General features: G+C 34.6%; 1 protein-coding gene across 1 annotated transcript in view; it reads left to right on the plus strand.

The window, feature by feature from the left end:
- The window catches only part of LOC120635700 (ankyrin repeat domain-containing protein 39-like), a 154,037-nt gene that overhangs the window by 3,731 nt on the left and 130,580 nt on the right, over positions 1–19,726 (plus strand). The gene's annotated exons all lie outside the window — the stretch shown is intronic.

Raw genomic sequence — 19,726 nt, forward strand, 5'->3', positions numbered from 1 at the left:
TGATCTGAAAAGGAGATGTAAAATTGGTTTTCGTATGAAAGTACTAAATCAATTTAAAAATAATTATTTACGAATAAAAAGTTATATATCCCTGAATGTTCTGTAATTTCATCATCATCCATGTAACTGCTGGAAATCTTTTGGATTGATTACCACGCGCTACGGTTTTAATAAGATTTTTAGTCGCTTGCATTCAGCGAATACTGCTTTGCATAAATAAGCATGGCGGTAGTAGGTACTTTATTTTACAAGGAATTAAAATTTTAATACCTGTTTTATGAGTTTCAGAAACACACGTACCTATGTTACATTTTTGACGTTTCAAATGGGGATAAAATTTAAGCTCACATTTGAAAAGGACAGTCAGTGGTGTGTGTTCTTAAATCGAGGTTGGTGCCCGGAGAAAATATATACAGTTGCTTTAAGACTTTATTGTAATGAAAGGTTGGGCCAATTCACGTACTTGCTGCAGTACATTAAAGCTGGGAGTTAACGTACAAACCACGATATCGTGCGTGAAGGCAGGGCTCTGGCTGCTCGGTTTACTTAATATGCTCGCACGCCAGTTTGTGCGGTGATGCGTGTGTGTTGAGCCGACAGTGCTTCAGCTGTGAACACATGCAGTGGCGTGCACAGGGTTTTTGAACAGGGTATGCATAGAGAAGGAAAACGGCATAAAATGGAAAAATCCTCCATAAAAGTAAAGATAAAATGATATATTCCTAAATCGTAATTTACATATTCAACTTCTTAAAAGTTAAAATTACTAGTAGTTATTAATTTATATCTCAATCGTTTGCCTCCACAGTGCCTTTTACACATCATCCGTACTACATTTCATACGGATACAAGACTAGCACTCCGGCTTTGAAGTGTCCGATCGCATCGCCACTTATACTTAGTAGCCGCAGGGCAGGACGGACCTAATGAATATATGAAAAATGAACTTCTCAATTGTATTTATTTTTTAATGCCATGTTTGATTACGTCTGAAAACTTAATAATGGAACCAGATGTGATCGGAATTTGGTTCTGAAATAAAATTATGAGGTCCGATTTTAACTCGATATTACGTACTTTAAAATAATATTGTTTATTTTGTACAGTAATTTTAATTCTAAACTGTATGTTAAGAAAAACAGACTTTGGTTACCAAGTCCCATATTTAAACCCTACTGGGTATTAATGCGTATAATATTATAATAAAATTCCCTTAATTTAGGAAAGGTATCTAAGAGTTGGCACAGTTGGTATTTCTGGATTACAGATGAGAGAAATTATTAATTAATAAATCCAGGCCGTTTGATTCAGTTTAAATTCTAATTCAGGTAGGTACCATAATGTTGAAAGTGAAAAGTTTTAAATTCAAAGCCGGTTGACAAAAAGCAAATTAACAACTTTTCGGTTCACAGTATTCGCAAAGGTGCCCCAAGCTATTGTTACACTCCTAAACAAAATCTATCCAAAAGTTTTAAATTTTAAGCTTGTTAAATTTTTGGTTTTAATTAAATTGAATTTTCTCTTCGTGCAACGTTACCAACTTTTAATTCCGGAGTGGATTTTAAAAATATCTAGTTTACTAAAAATCAACCTTTAGTAAAACAATTGTTCCCATCAAGCCGCTTCCCAATACGCCGCTTAGTGCTTTGACATTAGTGCCACCACTCCGCGCGTACTTTCTTATATATCCACCATTATACTTCATTGAGGGTTTTAAAACAACACAGTTTTTAATGACCTAACTTATAGTTTTTTTTTTTTATTTAACTACAAGTTAGTCCTTGACCGCTATCTCATCTGGTGGTAATTGATGATGCAGTCTAAGATGGTAGCGGGCTAACCTGTTAGAGAGTATGGTGGTCATACCCCTAATCGGTTTCTGAATTCAGAAATCATAGATTACCAAATTGCCCCTGCCGGGAATCAAACCCGGGACCTCCTACTTAAATTCATAGCGCTCACCGTTGCGCCAGGGAGGTCTTCAAAATCGACACCCTGGTTTACAGCTTCACGGTAGGTTTTAGATAAACCCTTCATAGAGAATAAGAACTTAAATGGAGCATACCTACCATTGATTTCCGAGATTTAAAATATTCTAATTTATTCTCTGTGTTATCTTCCACTAGTCTGTGTAAATCACATTTAAATCGGTCCAGTCCTTTCGGAGATTAGATGAAGCAATCTGATAGAAAGACATAAAATAAGCTTTCAATAAAAACTGTTATATAACATTACAAACAGAAACAATTTTTTTAGGTTTTAAGCTTAGTCTCGATCTTAGAAAACTTTTGATATAAAGGCCTCGTTCTTAAAATATGGCTTAAAATCTTCGTTGACAGAGCAACGCAGAAGTTAAAATATAAGTAAAAGTTAACGTCATCATAAATTAACAATTTATTGTTATGTATCGGTCGGTACATTATAGTCTGGTGTAGCTGCTTTTCTCATAAATATTTAATTCGTTTTCTTCCAGTCTGCTTCCTACAGCACTTGTCTAGCAACTTCGCTGCGAGTTCAAAATGTATGGCCACATTATAACAGCCGAGCTCCCCGCGGGACGCAATGATGCTGACAGATGTCTCGAGCTTTCCTCCAAAGAGACTGCTCTGAGCTCGATCTGCGAATTCCATAATTGTATTTTTGATCTCAATCAACTGAACTAGAATATAAATCCTTACTTATTATAAATGCAATTGTATGTCGTCCATCTTTCGAGCTACTTTTCGTGGTATACTAAGTTGTCATTATTTTAGTTGATACATACATACATACGTCCACCCTCACGAACTTTCGCATTTATAATATAAAGTATTATGGTACGCATGTATTCGATCGTTGTCCCAAATGCCTTGCTACTTGCTGTTATTTGTGAAGAGTTATGTCCTTTATCTCCGAAAATATTCATCAGATCTTCATTAAAATGTTTTATCGTATTATTATTATTATTAAACTCTTTATTTGTATACCACAACATTAACATATTTAAAATATAACAAAAACAGAAACATATCGAAAGAAGTAGTAATACAAAAGGCGGCCTTATCGCTTAATAGCGATCTCTGCCTGGCAACCCTAGAATTAGGAAAAAAAAGATGAGGAGAATAGACTGCTGGTGGTACAAATATTAAAATACATACATGCGAATAACTACATGCTAATACATAAACTAGTGTACACAAAAAGATAAAAAGTAAATAATATAATTAATAAATAAATATAAAAATAAACTAATATATATAATAACAACACTTACATATTTAAATACTATAACATACAATAAATGAGTAAGTATATAAAGTCAAAGTCAAAAATATCTTTATTCAAGTAGGCCCACGGGTGGCACTTTTGATGCGTACATAAGAATTACACGGTAGTGAGATGATGGCGATAAACACATTCGTAAACTTAAAACTAAAGCTACGAGGGTTCCAAACGCGTCCCGGTTTAAGTAGAAGCCCACAACAAACTTAGCCGGGTGTTTTTTTTTTTTTTTATCACCATTTTATTAGAAGAGCAACCTGGTTAGAGCAATAATTTACACCCAAGCTTTTTTATCGTTTACGTAGTCCTTTATACTATAATAGGACTTTTTTATAAGCTTACGTTTAATACAAACTTTGAACTTTTTAAGAGACATCTCCAAGATGTCAATTGGTAGTTTATTGTAGAATTGTATGCAATTTCCTTTAAACGAATTATGAATTTTATGTAACCTAGTATATTGCACTGTAAGTTTATTCTTACTTCTAATGTTTAAATTATTGCAGTCACATTTTTTCTTAAATTTAGAAATGTTTTTATGAACGTACATTAAATTTTCAAATATGTACTGTCATTATTATAAAATCTTTAAATTTATCTCTCAATGACTCCTCTCGGACCCATTTTGTAGATAGAACGAACAGCTCTCTTCTGCAGCACGAAAATAGTGCTAATATCAGCAGCATTAACCCAAAGTAAAATTCCATATTCCATATATACATACTATTAATAGTCGTTAACAATATAATGGGCCTTAACTGCTCTTTTAAATATCGCTAGTGATTTGGATCGTCGTATGCTCAATGGAAGCGCATTCCACAATTCCACAGCTCGTACGCTAAACGAACGCTTATAAAATTTTGTCCTATGATAAGGCATACACAGCGTCAGCGCACGGCACGATCTTAAATAAGATTGCTCACCAAGAAAAGTGAACTTCTCTTTTAAATACGAGGGAGTTTTTAGATGAAATAACACACAGTACAGAAGTGAAAGTACATGCATATCCCGGCCACGACGAATAGGAAGCCACTTGAGTTTTTTAGTATACACTTTAAAATAAAAAAGAAAATTATTAAAATCGTTTCAATTTTAACGGAGCTATGAAGTAAAATTGACAGAATTTTTATCCCGTTTCCCGGAGAAAACTTAATGTTTATCGGGATAAAAAGTATCCTATATGTTGACCCGGAATTTCAGCTACCAATATACCAAATTTGATTTAAATCCGTACTGTAGTTTTCGCGTGATGCCCGGACAGAGAAACAGACAGACAGACAATAATTAAATAAAAATCTGTTTTGGACTCAGTATCGATTATAAAGCATCCCCCGGTCAAAATTTTCAAAATATATTAAATGTACAGAAATCTTCCAGTTACAGTTTTATTATAAGTATAGATGATAAACTTAGTATGCCATAAAACGCACTACCAAATATTATAAATGAGAAATTGTGTCCATTTTTCACGCAGTAAGTAGCTATAGCTATAGTAGTATCTTGTTATAAATGCCGACGGCGCTAGCGTACAGCGTCGTGACAGTGTAATAGAGGCTTCGTAGTTTTCTTATTGCTAAGTCCAGTAAGTCCTTTTCTTGCCCCGCACTTATTCCGCGATTGTTTTTCTTATGCGGATTGGTCGTATCTCTATATGACAATACCAACTCTATGTCATGCTCTTCCATAGTAGGTATTCATACAAGAATATTACAAATCCGAAAATATGTTTACTGTTCCTGCGGGATTTTTAAACAATCGAAAGAAACGTTGTTACGGGAATATATTAAGAAATATTGATACGTTGGACGATACTTTGAAGCCCTGGAAAATAAAGGCGCTGGCAACATAGTCTGCTTATAGTTAGCTCCCTTTCCTAGCTTCCCTACTGTTTTCACACCTCAGCGTGCTAGACTTTTAAGGGTAGGCTATTAAACCTATACCCCTAATCGGTTTCAACGCAGCATCGTATTGGAACGCAACATTGTTTGGTGGGCACGTTTCTGTTGGTAGGGCGGTAACTTGCTACGGCCGAAGCCCCTAACATGCCAGTCCAAAGATAAGAAGAAATCTTAAGTTATAAACTCCCAAGTTATACCCGTACCGGGTACGAACTCAGGATCTCCCACTTATAAGATTACATCACTCACCTCTGCGACAGAGAAGTCATCATAAAGTTATGAGTTTGTGTTCACTGCAACTTATTAATTTATTTGCTCAACAAATATGCATAATGTCAGTGCTTAATAGTAATTCGCTTACTCTTAGTCCCCAGAGCGGGGTTAACAGCCTCTTTCTCACAAATGACCCCCAATCTCCGAGATGAGAATAGCAATAGAAGTCGACAATGCTTTAGAATTTTTTGGCAACCATATATGTTGGAAACCATTGATGCATAAAGTTTTATGTAAGGAATAAATATTGATCTTTGAACAACTGCGAATTGAAATAGATTTCCGAGAAATTTTCACAAAGAACACGTGTAACGAATACGTATTTGCGGGGACAAATTTTGTGAGAATCTAGTTTATTCCTAGATCGTTGGTACTTCGCGTGAAGGTATTGAAGTAGAAAGCTATTTTACATTCTGTTGCACCTCAAAGTAAGCAATGTGAAAGATATTGTAGGTATTTAGATTGCATGGATACAGCGTCAAGTGCATTTTAGATTTTATACGAAAACTAGCTTCCGCCTACGGCTTTCACTTCGAGTTTAATTCGTAAATAGTAAGTTGAAAATATTAATTTAATACATAAGTCACATATTAATTTAATACATCAATCACGGTTGCCTGTGTTTTTTACAAATCACCTTGCAATCCTCTCTGGGTCGACTAACTAAGCTTTGGAAAAGCTGTTGTGTTAGTTAAACTATTCGTAACAGTCCAGTTTCAAAACTGTATATGAATACAGAAAGATATATTCTTAGGTATGTACAGCTATTTCAGAGAAAGTTATGAGGCTCAATAAATACTCGTTGGTATCCGAAAATAGGGTCGCAGCGGGACAGACATCCCGGAGAGAGGTAATTGGTTAAAGTTATGTTATAACTGCTTGTTACCAATTTAATAGTGACAAAAATATGTAAATGTAATATGAAAATGCAGATATATAGCAAGAGTTAGGCTGTTTATAAAATAGCATTTTAGTATATAGCATTTTAGGGCTTTAGCCCCCTTATGGGAGGACCCAGTTCGATCCCGGGCACGCACTTCTAACTTTTCGGAGTTATGTGCGTTTTTAACGAGAATCATGGAAAACAAGTGGTAGTATTGTTGTATCCATTTAAATTTTAGGAGTAAAGTAAAAGAATTGACAACTTAGGGCATTTCTTGGGAGGACTGAATTCGTGGGTTTTTTAATTTAAGCAATATAACGCACTTGCTTTGACGGTGAAGGAAAACATCGTGAGGAAACTTGCATGCCTTAAGAGTTTCCCAAAACGTCCACAATGGTGTAGTGTACTACCGCCGAAACCCTGCCCGTCATGAGAGGAGACCCGTGCCCTGGGCAGGCGATGGGTTGATAATGATGATGATGGAAATGAAAGTCAATCTAGATTCTATCAATCAAGAATGAATATAGATTCTATGAAATGAATCTAGATTCATTCTTGATTGATAGAAGAATCTATGAATTCTAATAAAATAAATCTAGATTACCTTTAAGATTTAAAAGGTCATTTAGGATTTATAAAGTCATTCACCTATTAGACTTAAGAGATGTTTGCTCGAATTGCGCAAAAAACGCCATTGTTGTCGTTTATCAAACAAAACCCTTATTTTCCTTTCTGTAGACCGTGTCATTGGAAAAGAAAACAGCAGCAAAATGTTACGAATACACAACGGATTTATAACACAAAGTTTTGTTTGCTACGACCTTTTGAAGATATTTATAATATTGCAGAACGAAATTTCTATTGCGGTTTTTGTAATTAATATCGGGTGACTTTGTTGGCGCTATGTTGAAATGCTTGCTTTGATAAGTAGGCTCGTGGTATTTTGGGAAAGCCTCGAAAATAAATTCCCCTTTTAACTTACATAGAAATTAACGTATTTTAGGAAATAGGTTAAAAAGGTATGAGAAATTGTACGAAAAAAATTTAAGATACTATACACATTTTAAGGAACAAGATAAAATTATGAATTTATTAGAACATTTGCATATGCAATCAATAAGACGTAGTTATTTTATTTTATTTATTTATTCATAAGACACACCAGCAATTAATGGTAACTACATTATTAAAAAAAAATGTGTTAGAATAACAAATTCTGTCTAGTGCCATTACAATAATCAATTATAGGTGTATACATTATCGTTGTTATCTACTGTCACAATTTAAAAAAAAAATTAAACTTAAATAAATATTTAAATTAAAGATTATTAAAAATAATAATGTAAATATGAATTAAGCTATTATGACAGATTGATTAGTAATATTAAATTAAAATTAAAATTTATAATTAAGATTATTTATATTTAATTTACATACAATTTTCTTCCTAAAACTTTCTCTCCTACTTGTAGTTAGTAAAAGTACATTATTACACAAGTGTGGTCAATTGTATTTAATCAATGCACACGTGTTTTATACGATTTTCCTCACTTCGACTTCACTTTCGTGGGGCCGAGTTCGAATCCCAGCACGCACCTCTTACTTTTCTAAGTTATGTGCGTTATAAGTTATTAAAATATCACTTGCTTCAACGGTGAAGGAAACCTGCATACTTGAGAGTTCTACATAACATTCTCAAAGGTGTGTGGAGACCACCAATCCACTCTAGGCCAGCTTGGTGGAGTACGGCCTTTGTGGGAGGAGACCCGTGCCCTGTAGTGGGCTGGTAATGGGTTGATATGATGATAATGATGATTGCAATGCCTTCCAACTTAAACTGGACATTTTAAATTAATAGTAAACAAACACAAAGCGAATATAAGAACAAAATACTAATTACGGCAAATGGCGCGAAGGATTTTTCATCACGCGCCAAGACAGTGATGCCCAAGCAGGCCACGAATCAAGCCGACATAAAACATAAAAGAGAAGGTACAAAATATTTGTTTATTTGAGAAAATGCGTGCATTTTTGTGAGGCTAAAAATATAACCACAAAAAAATTCATTTTTGTTATTAATAAAATAATCTGTATTACCCGGTCATCTATAATTTAATCGTGACATCATAAATTAAACACAAGTGCGGTAATGTTAAATAAAACACGTCTGTTTAATATCTTGGTTTATGAGCCTTATAACAATGTTATAAGGTCCACTAAAAAGCGGCGTATGAAACGCGTATGCATGTATGATCATTACGCCCTCGACTTTCTTATCGCTTAATCCGCCTCGACTGTTAATAACAATGTCCCATACTCGTTGCATAATTTATTATTCTGTTATATTTACATTAATTTCAATTTTAGATTTTATAAATCAAGCCTTCGAATATGTTAATAATATAATATAATAATATTAATAATATAATACTTGATCCATAGTCAATCGTAAACAACAAACATGCCTTGTTTGTTATTTAGGGTATGTAACAAGGCAGAGATTGCTTGTTAATAATTTTATGTAAATCCTGATGTATTCCGTAGCCTTTGTAAGGCAAAATAAATTATTTTCAATTACCAGAATAATTTTCGTGCGCAATTTTATACCGAGGCCATAGAACACTCTCAGCACTCGTTACTAGAGTAAATGTGGTTCTCGTAAGTAGGATAATTTTTTCCCTAGAGGTGGAATTTTAGCAAGACGTTGTTATGTAGGTATGAGTAAACTCTTCGTCTAGCTGATACGTGTTAACAGAGTAAGAGATAAAATCATGTATATGCACAGTTACTTAGTTAAAAACCTACGGACACGCAAAAGGCGTTTTCGTTACGTTACGTTACGTTAGACATGCATTTTACGTGCGCCTACGGAGAAAATCTTTATTCACTCAAGAGTGAAGATCTACCTTTGAATGCCACATCACCTACCTCATTGAATTTGATCACAATCAAACGTCAGTCTATGCTTAGAACTACCTATATAGCATTTTCTTTGCTAAATCTGAACCAACCACTGCGAAAACTTTTCGGGTATGGGTTGACAATGATGAAAAATAATTCATATTGCTAGCAACTTGTTAAATTTATCTATCTATACTCATAATTAAAAAGTAATAGGTCGAATTCTGTACATAGAAGATATAAAAAAAAAATTTTGGGAATTCTTTATTTGATACAGAAGCAATTTTTTTAATTTGTAAATCTATCTGTATTATGGCCGCGCATCACGCTGAAACTACTGAATAAACTAAAGTGAAACTTTAGGCGAATTACGTTCATACCACGAGGACATAGGAAACTTTTTATCCCGAACTTGAGCTCAGGTCCTTTTGCAGAGGAGATGAAAGTGTTTGACGATTTACGACCATACCTCCGTCAAATGTTTTTATACTTCGATTAAATAATTCAGTTTTTATTAGATGGGATATACTATCAGTTTAGGTTTGCCCAAATTTTAAATATGATTGGAGATTGAGGATAACTACTACTACATAACTCTTCAGCGGACGGACAGCAAGCCCCCCACTTAAGGCTTAAAGATACTGAATGCATAAAGCGTTAGCACATTATTATGAGGACTTCAGTGCTGGGTCTAAATATTTTTTTTTATTTTTTTTCTTTTTTCCTTGCATACAAATTAATTAACAATGCGATTTAGAATCTTACTTTAATTATTACTATTTTTAGTTAGTGATAGGAGCTGAGATTAATGGGTACTGAATTATGTTTAAAACTTCTAAAGACAGGCACTCACTCAATATCGACTTGGGTCACCCTTGCTTGCCCAGGGCTATCGACTAATATGTAGTGCTGCTCTTAAGCCACACATTATTAATACAGTCATTTGTTATAGGCAAAATAATATATAGTAAGGCAAAGCGAGAATAGGTTCGCGGGACGGGAATTTGCGATTGGCAATGTTGAAGGTTTCAAATAGCGGGGCATCAAATCTCTAAGAGCAAGAACAGTTAAATTATTCGCCCACGCCCCAGTCTTTTGTTTAAATATTTTGAAATACTATTCGTAATTAATATCATAGGTTTGTATATATGGCACTACCAGTACGAATGAAAAACTTTTCTTTTGAACTTTGAACTTTGGAAAACAGCCGCAGCGCACTTCAAGTTGCATAATATATTTATATTATTTGATAACATAATGGTTGTATCGACCTTTCTATATCAGTTCGTATTGAAGCGAAAAGTTTTTTATTACAGTGCAAATTGTTTGACTGAACAGATGGCTCCAACTAGTGATGGTTAGTGGAAACCATTGCCTATAAATAGAGAAGTAACACTTCGCAGATCGTGCAAAGAACGTGTCCTGCAAAGTACCGCAATGTGTACATCAATATAAGACGTAGGTCTTAAAGCTTATGTGCATGTAATAAATGACACCGGCAATCACGCCTTTCAGATGGGGACGCCGTAATGCTGCTTGGCGGTAGGAATAAGCATATTGGTAGTGCCACTAAAAGCTCAACTACTTCTAGCTTAAAAAAGATTGACCCGAAAAGACCAATTTAAGCTTGATACTGATAGGCAATAATATACGCCTCTTTAATCTATAAAGTAATAAAATATGGCCCATTTATTAAGTCGAAACTACAATCTTTTTGAAGTTGTTCGAACTTTCCATCGAATATTAAAAAGAAGAGATTGTTCAACTGCTATTTGTGAGGTTCTGGAATAAGTTGAGGTCATCGAGAGGCTTAGTTCTCAAGAGAACTTTTATACCTTGTGGACATAAAATGTCGTTACAATGCAGAAGCACACACTAGAGGAACAATATAAAGTTCGCTTCAACTTATTTTATTTCATACTTCCATTTTAGTAGAACAAGTAATATTAGTGTCGATGGATTGAACAGCAATTTATCTTGATTCTCATTTTGAATATTGTTTAAGATTGTCTGTCTCTTTGGTATACTTATATCCATTTTCTATTTATCTGCCACGGATCACACTGGTTATCTTCCTAGGTTTTGAGTAATGCCAAAAACTGTATTGGGGTTTTCTGTAAAAAATATGCAGTAGAGGCCCGGCTTGGAAAATTTATGCTGTCCAGCACCGTGCCTTGGAGAGAACATTAAGGTCTCGGTCGCGCCTGTTATCACTAACATACAGTGTTTATTAATCAATGAACATCGTCGGTCCCTTTAATCTATTTGATTCAAAATAAGACGTCTAAGCGATATAAAATTATTCATATATTATTTTTTACCAATGAGTAGTAAACATAGGACGGATTGACTGGGTCACTTTTCCTAGGCGAAAAAGCCTACCAACCCGCATTGGAGCAGCTGGGAGTCTCTTAAATCTTTGACTTTAATGAGGGAGGAGGCCTGCGTCCCGGATAGGATGCTTTCTGTATCCAAACCATTAATATATGTCTCGATATACATTTTTTTTTCTTATCAGTGAATGGTAAACATTGGACAGATAAACTGGAACAGTGCTGCAAGGAGACATAGTAGTCACCGTAAATTATAATTAAAAATCGATGAAGCCCGCCATCCAGTATTGGAGCAGCTAGTAGGGTCTAAGCTCTTACATCTTTCATCAAATTAAATTTCATTATATACCTATATGTATTTCAACAAATTATTATGTTTCATTTACCTTGGAAACGATTTGGATCAAGTTTTATATTAAGATAAGGTTACGTTTCTTAAGTTTATCTTTAAAGATATATTTCTCAAACATCGTTATTTTACGCAACTGAAACTCGCCTTGAAAAAACACGCCAAGGAAAGCTTGGTCGCCCGAGGGACTTGCTTCTACCGCTTGGAGCAGTGTAACATCGTCGACGTTCTTGTTTCCTTCCTTTAATCTTTATTTGAGGGATATCAAGGTATGTCTATAACACAATTACAATTTGACTAACTACAATTTTACTTTAAAATAATAACGCTTAGAAAGTTACTCTTATAAAATAAAGTATAAGTAGGTACAAAGAATAACAAAGATTTGTGGCTGTGACTGGCTTTTATGGAACAAATAAAACGAAAGGTTGAGGTGCAGATCTATAAAGAGGAGGGCATGGACAGAGAAGGTTGGAAAAGGCTACACCGGCAATAGCTTAGCTCTTAAGTTAAAGAAGAAGAACAGAGATTTGTGACCCAACACTATTGGTAAAAGACAAATGCCAGCAAACCTAGCTAATGTGAATAATTTATGTTTGACAAAGCAATTCGTAGGAACTATATGTAGCAAAATGTGCGCCCCAGCTGCTGTTGTGGTGATATTTCTCACTAGAGAATTTATAAGATTGTTTCCAGTTCGGCGCTCAGTATTTTATACTGAAGACGATAACCTCGACTTGATTTTAGGGTTTCATACCTGGAGGGCGCCTCTGGGACCCTAGTACTTTACCTCCGTCCGTCTATTTTTATAGAAATACCACTTACCCCTTGTCTGCAGTTTCACCTGGTGGTAAGTGTTAATGCAGTTTAGGATGGTAGCGGTCTAACCTTATAGAGGTATGGTAGTTTTATTAAACCCATGCCCGTAACCGATCGCTAAGTCGCTTGGCGGCACAGATGTGTCCGTAGGGTGGTGACTCACCACGGTCCTTGAAGTCTTTCAAAAAACTAGACCAGAGAAAATTCAGTAATTTGTTAACCCTTTAATTAATTAAATAAAACCTCCCACTTTTAAGACCACAGCACTCACTAATACGCCAGGGAGGTCGTCTTGCCGTCCGTACGTTTGTCAGTGAGGAATTTGGAGAGCACGTTAAGCTCTAAGTCCTGCTCCTAATCTCTTACCGGTCGTGTTGGATTTGCCGTTCCATCGGAGTATGAGAGTGAGGGAATAGACAGTGCACCTTCCCTTTTTTGCACTCTCTTATGTACAATATCTTGTCTCATAATCACTATAGTCCCGCGTAGTTGGAAAATCTCTGTCAGTGTAATTGTATAATCTGATAACCAATAGGTACTCAGCTACCCTGGATGCCTACTTAATATTGCATCTTAAAAAAACAAACTCAGTACATTAAGCAAGAAAAGATTTTAGAATTCTATGGTAAGTAAGTAAGATCTCCAATTAATAAGAAAATCTGAAATTGATCTTAATCTCTCTGTCTCTTTTCTTATTAAAACCTTGGTAAATCAGTAATAATTGTACCTACAAACGAATTCGAGGGAAGCCGTTTATTAAAAAGAAATAGTTATTGATGAAATACATAATTAAAAGATGCTTTTCCTATAAAAGCTGGTGCGTCCACTCTTAAACAATATCAACCTCGGGCTATTTTGATAATACTGATAAAATATTTAATAAAACAGCTAGCCAAGCGATTTTGCGCCACATTTTATGATGAAATTGCAATACTTGGCTACATTTTATTACTTTACAAGGAAATGGACGTGGAAGGTAACATGTAACTATTATTATGATAATAAATAATAATCTCTTGTATTTTACAACAGACGGTGTGTAATAATGAAATGGGAAATAAATATGCTTTCTGAAATGGTCACAGCCAGAAATAACTTCGACGAAATATGTACACAAAGATACATACAAAAATAAAAATTTAAATGGTAAGCCTTTTTTTGAAATGCGGATGATAAATATCATCTCTATCCACCAGCCTACATAGCACGGGGCTCCGCTCAGAATGGCATCGGTTTAGGCCGTAGTCAACCATTGTGACCAAGTGCGAATTGATAAACTTCACACACCTTTGAGAACTTTAAGGAGAACTCTCAGGCATGCAAGTTTCCTCAGTATCTAATTGTTTTATTTTATTCCTAAATTTCAAAACAGGCACATAACTCAGAAAAGTTAGGGGTGCGTGCCGGAGTTCGACCGCGGTTACCCCAATAGGTACACCGTAGCTCACCGTAACCACTAGCCCGTCAGCAGTATAAATACACTGAAAATAAATAAACAGGGACGGAAATCTAAAAAATTATCAATATCGGTTGGGATTCTAAGGCGTAGATAAAGTGACATAATCTATAAAAAGAAACAAATACAGAAATATACATGTTATCTTATTTCGAAAACTCCTCTTTAAGAAGTCCGTTAAAAATAAAAGCTCTGGAGCATTAAATCTCTACTTAGTGAAGTATTTTTCCTCCTTGCGTTAACGGCTTTATTCCAAAATGAAACTCCATTAACGAGGTATCTGCCGGTTTGTTTGAGCAAAATAAAAGAGCTAAGCTGATTGATCCGCGTTTCGGGACACGGATGCACAGCAAGCTTTGTGTGTCAAAAAAACATGGAGTTGAATAAAAGCAAAAAGGTCGATGCTTTATGCAACGCTCACTTACATGACAGTTTTAAAACCGAGTTCACTCTGTGATTTCAAATAAAGATTTGGTTATTTTCGCAAGGAAGTTCTAAACTTTTCTAATCAATGCAAAGTACTTTGTTTTGGAAACTTTATGTTTATTTTCAACCATCTTTAGTAAGTCATTCGCACAATTTTGAACTAACAATTATAAGATAACACTCCGTTATACTGATATTCGTATCTTGTTATCAAATTGCTTAAATATAGGGTGTTATATATCCTGTTAATAATCATTTGAGTTGAAAAAAACTAGATAGCTTTCACATTTATTTTATAAATATAACCTAAAATAAACTATGTAAAACTAATTAAAAATCTAAACCGCAGCGAGGCACAGTTCCTAAGATGCTGGCAGCATTGCCCTTTTGGATGGCCAAACTAATTCGTTGGCCAAGGTAACTGCCCGCTATAGGATCACCGGCAGTCTCTATAACCCTTTTCGATAATTCTTTAAAAAGAACTCGTGCCTCCGGACCCCACAGTCCCAAACTCTTTACTCCAAAAGGCACATAAATTAAACTGCTATCCGGGTTTTCATATTTACGCCTTTTGGCCTTGAGTTAAATAGATATTAATTCACTTAAAGTTCCGAGCAAAGTAAGCAAAATTAAATAGATTTAGAAATCAGAATTTAGCATGATAGCTTTAAATGCACTGCTATCTCACCTAGACGATATCGCTAAAGAAACTATGTGCTTCAACTACTATCTATTTTCTCTTACTAGTCTTATAAGTTAACCAACCTCTTTCCTTTTTACTTTAAAGTATATTTTAAAAATATAAAAAATGCTGAAAACATACATACAATCTAATTTTAATTAATTCGTTTTTATATAATTAATTTTTTAAACATACTTTACGTTAAAAAGTAATCTAAAGTTTGTTAATTTAATAAGAATAGTTGAAAAATTAGGTATAAGTATACGAAGACGGTTACAAATTTCTTGCTTAGTTTGGGTTCGGAAAACACTTTTACTATTTACACTATTTGTACCACCTGAGAAAAAGCATAAAGTCAAATAAAGTAGTTATTAGGTCCCTCACCGACTGCAGACTCCTAAGGTGAGGGACCCTATATTCCCTAGGTATGCGATAAGAACAGTAGGTATCTTAGCATTAAGAGATTATTTGTTGCCTGCCACAGAATTAAGAACATATAGAACCCACATTCACCCATTATTGCATACAGTGCATTATGTCCAAAAACAGTAAAAAACGCGCCGCGCACGCCTCACACTCGCGGAATGTTGCTAGCTCACCAACTTTTCCCATTTACCCCATTTTATGGTAAACGATTATTGTTTCATTATTACTGTCCGGCACGCACCTCTATATTTCCGTAGCGATGTATATTTTTAATTTAAGCAATTAAATATCACTTGCGCTAACGGTTAAGGAAAACTTCGATGTCTGGGAGTTCTCCTAGTCTTCTAATAGTCCTTTTTTCTTGTTCTAAAAGTTCTGCGAAGTCTACCAATCCGCAATTGGCCAGCATGGTGGACTATGGCCTAAGCCCTTCTTATTCTGAGACGAGACCCTCACCGACCTTATAGTGAGCCAGTGATGGGTTGATAACGATGATGATGATAATCCGATAGTATTATCTTTCTAGCTAGGCAGTAAAATATACTTTATAAAACAAATACAATATGCTAGGTGCTTGTTGCTGTTTCAATATCATTGCAGTATCTACTTTCAAGTAGGAATGGCTCAGTATCAATATTGCCTAACTTTGATATTGGCCTGAAATATTTTTAGTATTGGCACGGTATTATTTTTATATTGTTTCATGCTCATAACGATAATCATTAGAACAGGCTGCTGTTCTCACTAAAGCAATATGAACCGTAAGTAATCTTCGTGGATTAAGGCTGCCCAATTAATTTCCGTATACCTATTTTATATTCAAGGATTACCCTAAAAGTTAAATTAAGTATAAACCAGATTAATATAACAACGTGAACTTCGTAAAACAGAAATTTGATGTTTTTTTAAATTGAAATTTAACAATTGTTTAATTAATTACTGATACATGGCAATTGAAATATTAAGTAGATATATCTGGCACACGTATTATTACCTACTAATTTATATACCTACTTATATTTCCTCACACTGTCGGTAAAAAATACTTTATTATGAATTGTGAAAATTAAGCTTAATTTGAGAAAGCGTAAAGCAGGAGAATATGTATGGTTTAATTTAAAATTTCTTCAATCTAAATCTTCTTCAAGATCTGTTTGGTGTGGAGAACTTATAAGGATTGAAGAAATTATGAATGACACCATACAGATTCTCCTGATTTTCACGGAGTATAGCAAATTAAGCTTAATTTTCATAATATTTCATGGATTTCCGCTAAGTATTACCTGCTTCTATCAAACTTTATGATAAACTCAACGAGTCCTAGTTCACCTAAAACATCAAAGATCGCTAAAAAAAACCAAAAAAATCTCTCATTAAAGTAGCGTGGCGGGCCAATGCCCTTATTTTACCTTTCTCCTATGAGATAGGTATATGCCCAGCAGTGTGTAATCAATAGGCAGAGGATGGATGGAAGGGGCAAAACTTATGACATTTTATCAAATAAGGCTCTATTAATACGACGAGTCCTCAATAACTTTGTTCCCAAGTCCCCAATAACTCGTATACAGATCTCTTGAATGAATGTTTACCTTTAGCGCGTAACATTTTGTCCTTGCCTAAAATTGACGTTTTTTAAAAGTAGCTAGATTGAAGTTCGAAACTTAGGTTGAGTTCGATTTGTTGTTCTTCACGTATTTAGTGCTGCTAAATGAGGTTTGAAAGAACCTTAAGTAATTAATTCTTCACCGCGAATAAAAAGATATGTTACTCTTGCTTTTAACTATTCAGTAAAATTTTCTCAATAGAAAATAGGTTATAAAAATTTTCTACTTGTAACGATATAAACTTTATTATTAATCATATTATGTCGCAGACATAGCTTAGTATTTTGTTGTGGTTTTTTAAATATTTTAATTAATAATTATACCTACTGTACTAATGTACTAAATATTTTTCCGATGTAGATAAAAACAGTCTACTAAATTTTTTAAACTTAACTGAATAACTAACTCAACTAACTGAACTTACTTACTTGCTCGATCATTCCTAGAATTAATCAAAATTGGCATGAAGCATAAAAAGTGAATGGCAACATTGAAAACCCGCAAACCCCTCAGAATGGACACCTAACTTTAGGTTTGTCTCCTCTATCACATTCTGCCATGCAATAGCCGAGTTCCCAATAACTTTGTTTATCGTAATATTAATAATTGTAGACAGATTTTTTGAATGAATGTTTACAACGCCCACTCACAAATAAAAACATATGAACATGCCTTGATTTGGAAGTTATTTTTAGGCGTAGTGCGCAGATGAATCCCTCTGAATATGATATTGCTGTATCTATCAATGTAGATAAAAGTTGTCGGCCTCAGAAACATTTGTATTGAATTTTTTCAATACAGGTTGTTTTCATGTTTGGAACAACAAAATAGCTTTTAAATTGATATGGTTGTTTTTGTACATTTTGGAATTCTGCTAACTCGTTCTTGCAAACACCCGATCTATCCAGGCAGAATGGATAAGATCGGTTTTTCTTGTGTAACCAGGTATTCGATGGTTTATTTTCCCCTCGTATGACAAAATGTTTCCTTCGCATTAAAACATTTATCTTTTTGATATGACTTCCATGGTTAATTTATGCTTGAGCTATCTCCATTGGACCCGTTACCTTGTTGGATGATAGACATTCTGAGAATACGTGGACAAAAAAAAATTAGAAGGTATTTTTTTATGTCTGTATTTTGTAAATTATTTCTATTTTCGGAAACTCAGACATTCGTCTGGCATTTTGTAAAAGACAGAGAATAGAACTGAGAAAACGCATGGATACTTCTACGCCTACGCCTTACTTAACATAAAAATTGTTCGAAAACACTCAAAGAATCACTCTCTGAGTGTTCTGCGAAATTCGTCATCACTATCATGATAAACCCTTTACAAGCCCACTACAGGGCACGGGTATCCTCTTGTTTTACCACAGTAACTAAGTGCGGATGAGTAGTCGAACGCATTTGACGTTTTGGGGAACTCTAAGGCATGTAGGTTTTCTCGCGATGTTTTCCTTCACCATTAAAGCAAGTCATAATATATAAATTGCTTATATTAAAAACGAACGAACTCGGTCCCCCACGGCCGGTCGGACACAGCGCGGGGGCCCTAATTACTAGGCTGTCACCGCTCTTTTCTTCATTCACTTACTCCTGAAATTGAAATGGATATAACACGACGAATATGTTTCTCATAATTAAAAAAATATCAATATTGGTTCAGATTTTCAAACTACGATGTTAGAATATAATCACCAAAGTTCTTTTGGAAGTTGGGCATACCTACTCCTAATTGAAACTGTCCTCCGTGGTAAAGAACTCTTTGTCTTGGAGGATTGTTTGATGTGGCGGTTATGTACATAAACTATGTATGCACGTGTTAGCTCTTGAAAGTTTTCGCAAAACATCAAGTGTGTTTGATGTGGTGACAGGGCCCTTGTGAAATGGGAAAACCGCATGTAGGAGTAAAAGGTAAAACGACGAGTAAATAAAATATCTCTTTAATTAAGTAACTTTAATTATGTTTGATAAAGGAAGCGTACTCTATTAAGCACTAATTGTAAAGTGTCTCGTTTATAAAACACTTGGGTACTGAACTACTGCAGGATTTGAATGTTATCTCAAAAATCACGAATATGAGTTTTAACGATGCCTCGTGAATGGAAGATATGACTCCATTGAATACAATCAATAACAACAGAAGTTGTAGTAAAGTATAGTAAAGGTATAGTGAAAGGGAAAAATTTAATGTTAAACGTTTTATAACCTTAAATTTGCTGTCGTGTCGTCGAAAAGCAATCCTTAAACTGATTTTTTTATTTACTCTTATAATATTTGTTCATTTGGGTATTGGGGGTACTACTTTACGGGTTCTATCTCATGAACAGTTGTTAGAAATCTGACGCCAGTCACCAACGTTAGTTAAAAAACAAACTTTACCAATTTATCATCCAATTGAACACAGAACTC

Source organism: Pararge aegeria, chromosome 3 (genome assembly GCF_905163445.1).
Source record: "Pararge aegeria chromosome 3, ilParAegt1.1, whole genome shotgun sequence".
Lineage (NCBI taxonomy): Eukaryota > Metazoa > Arthropoda > Insecta > Lepidoptera > Nymphalidae > Pararge > Pararge aegeria.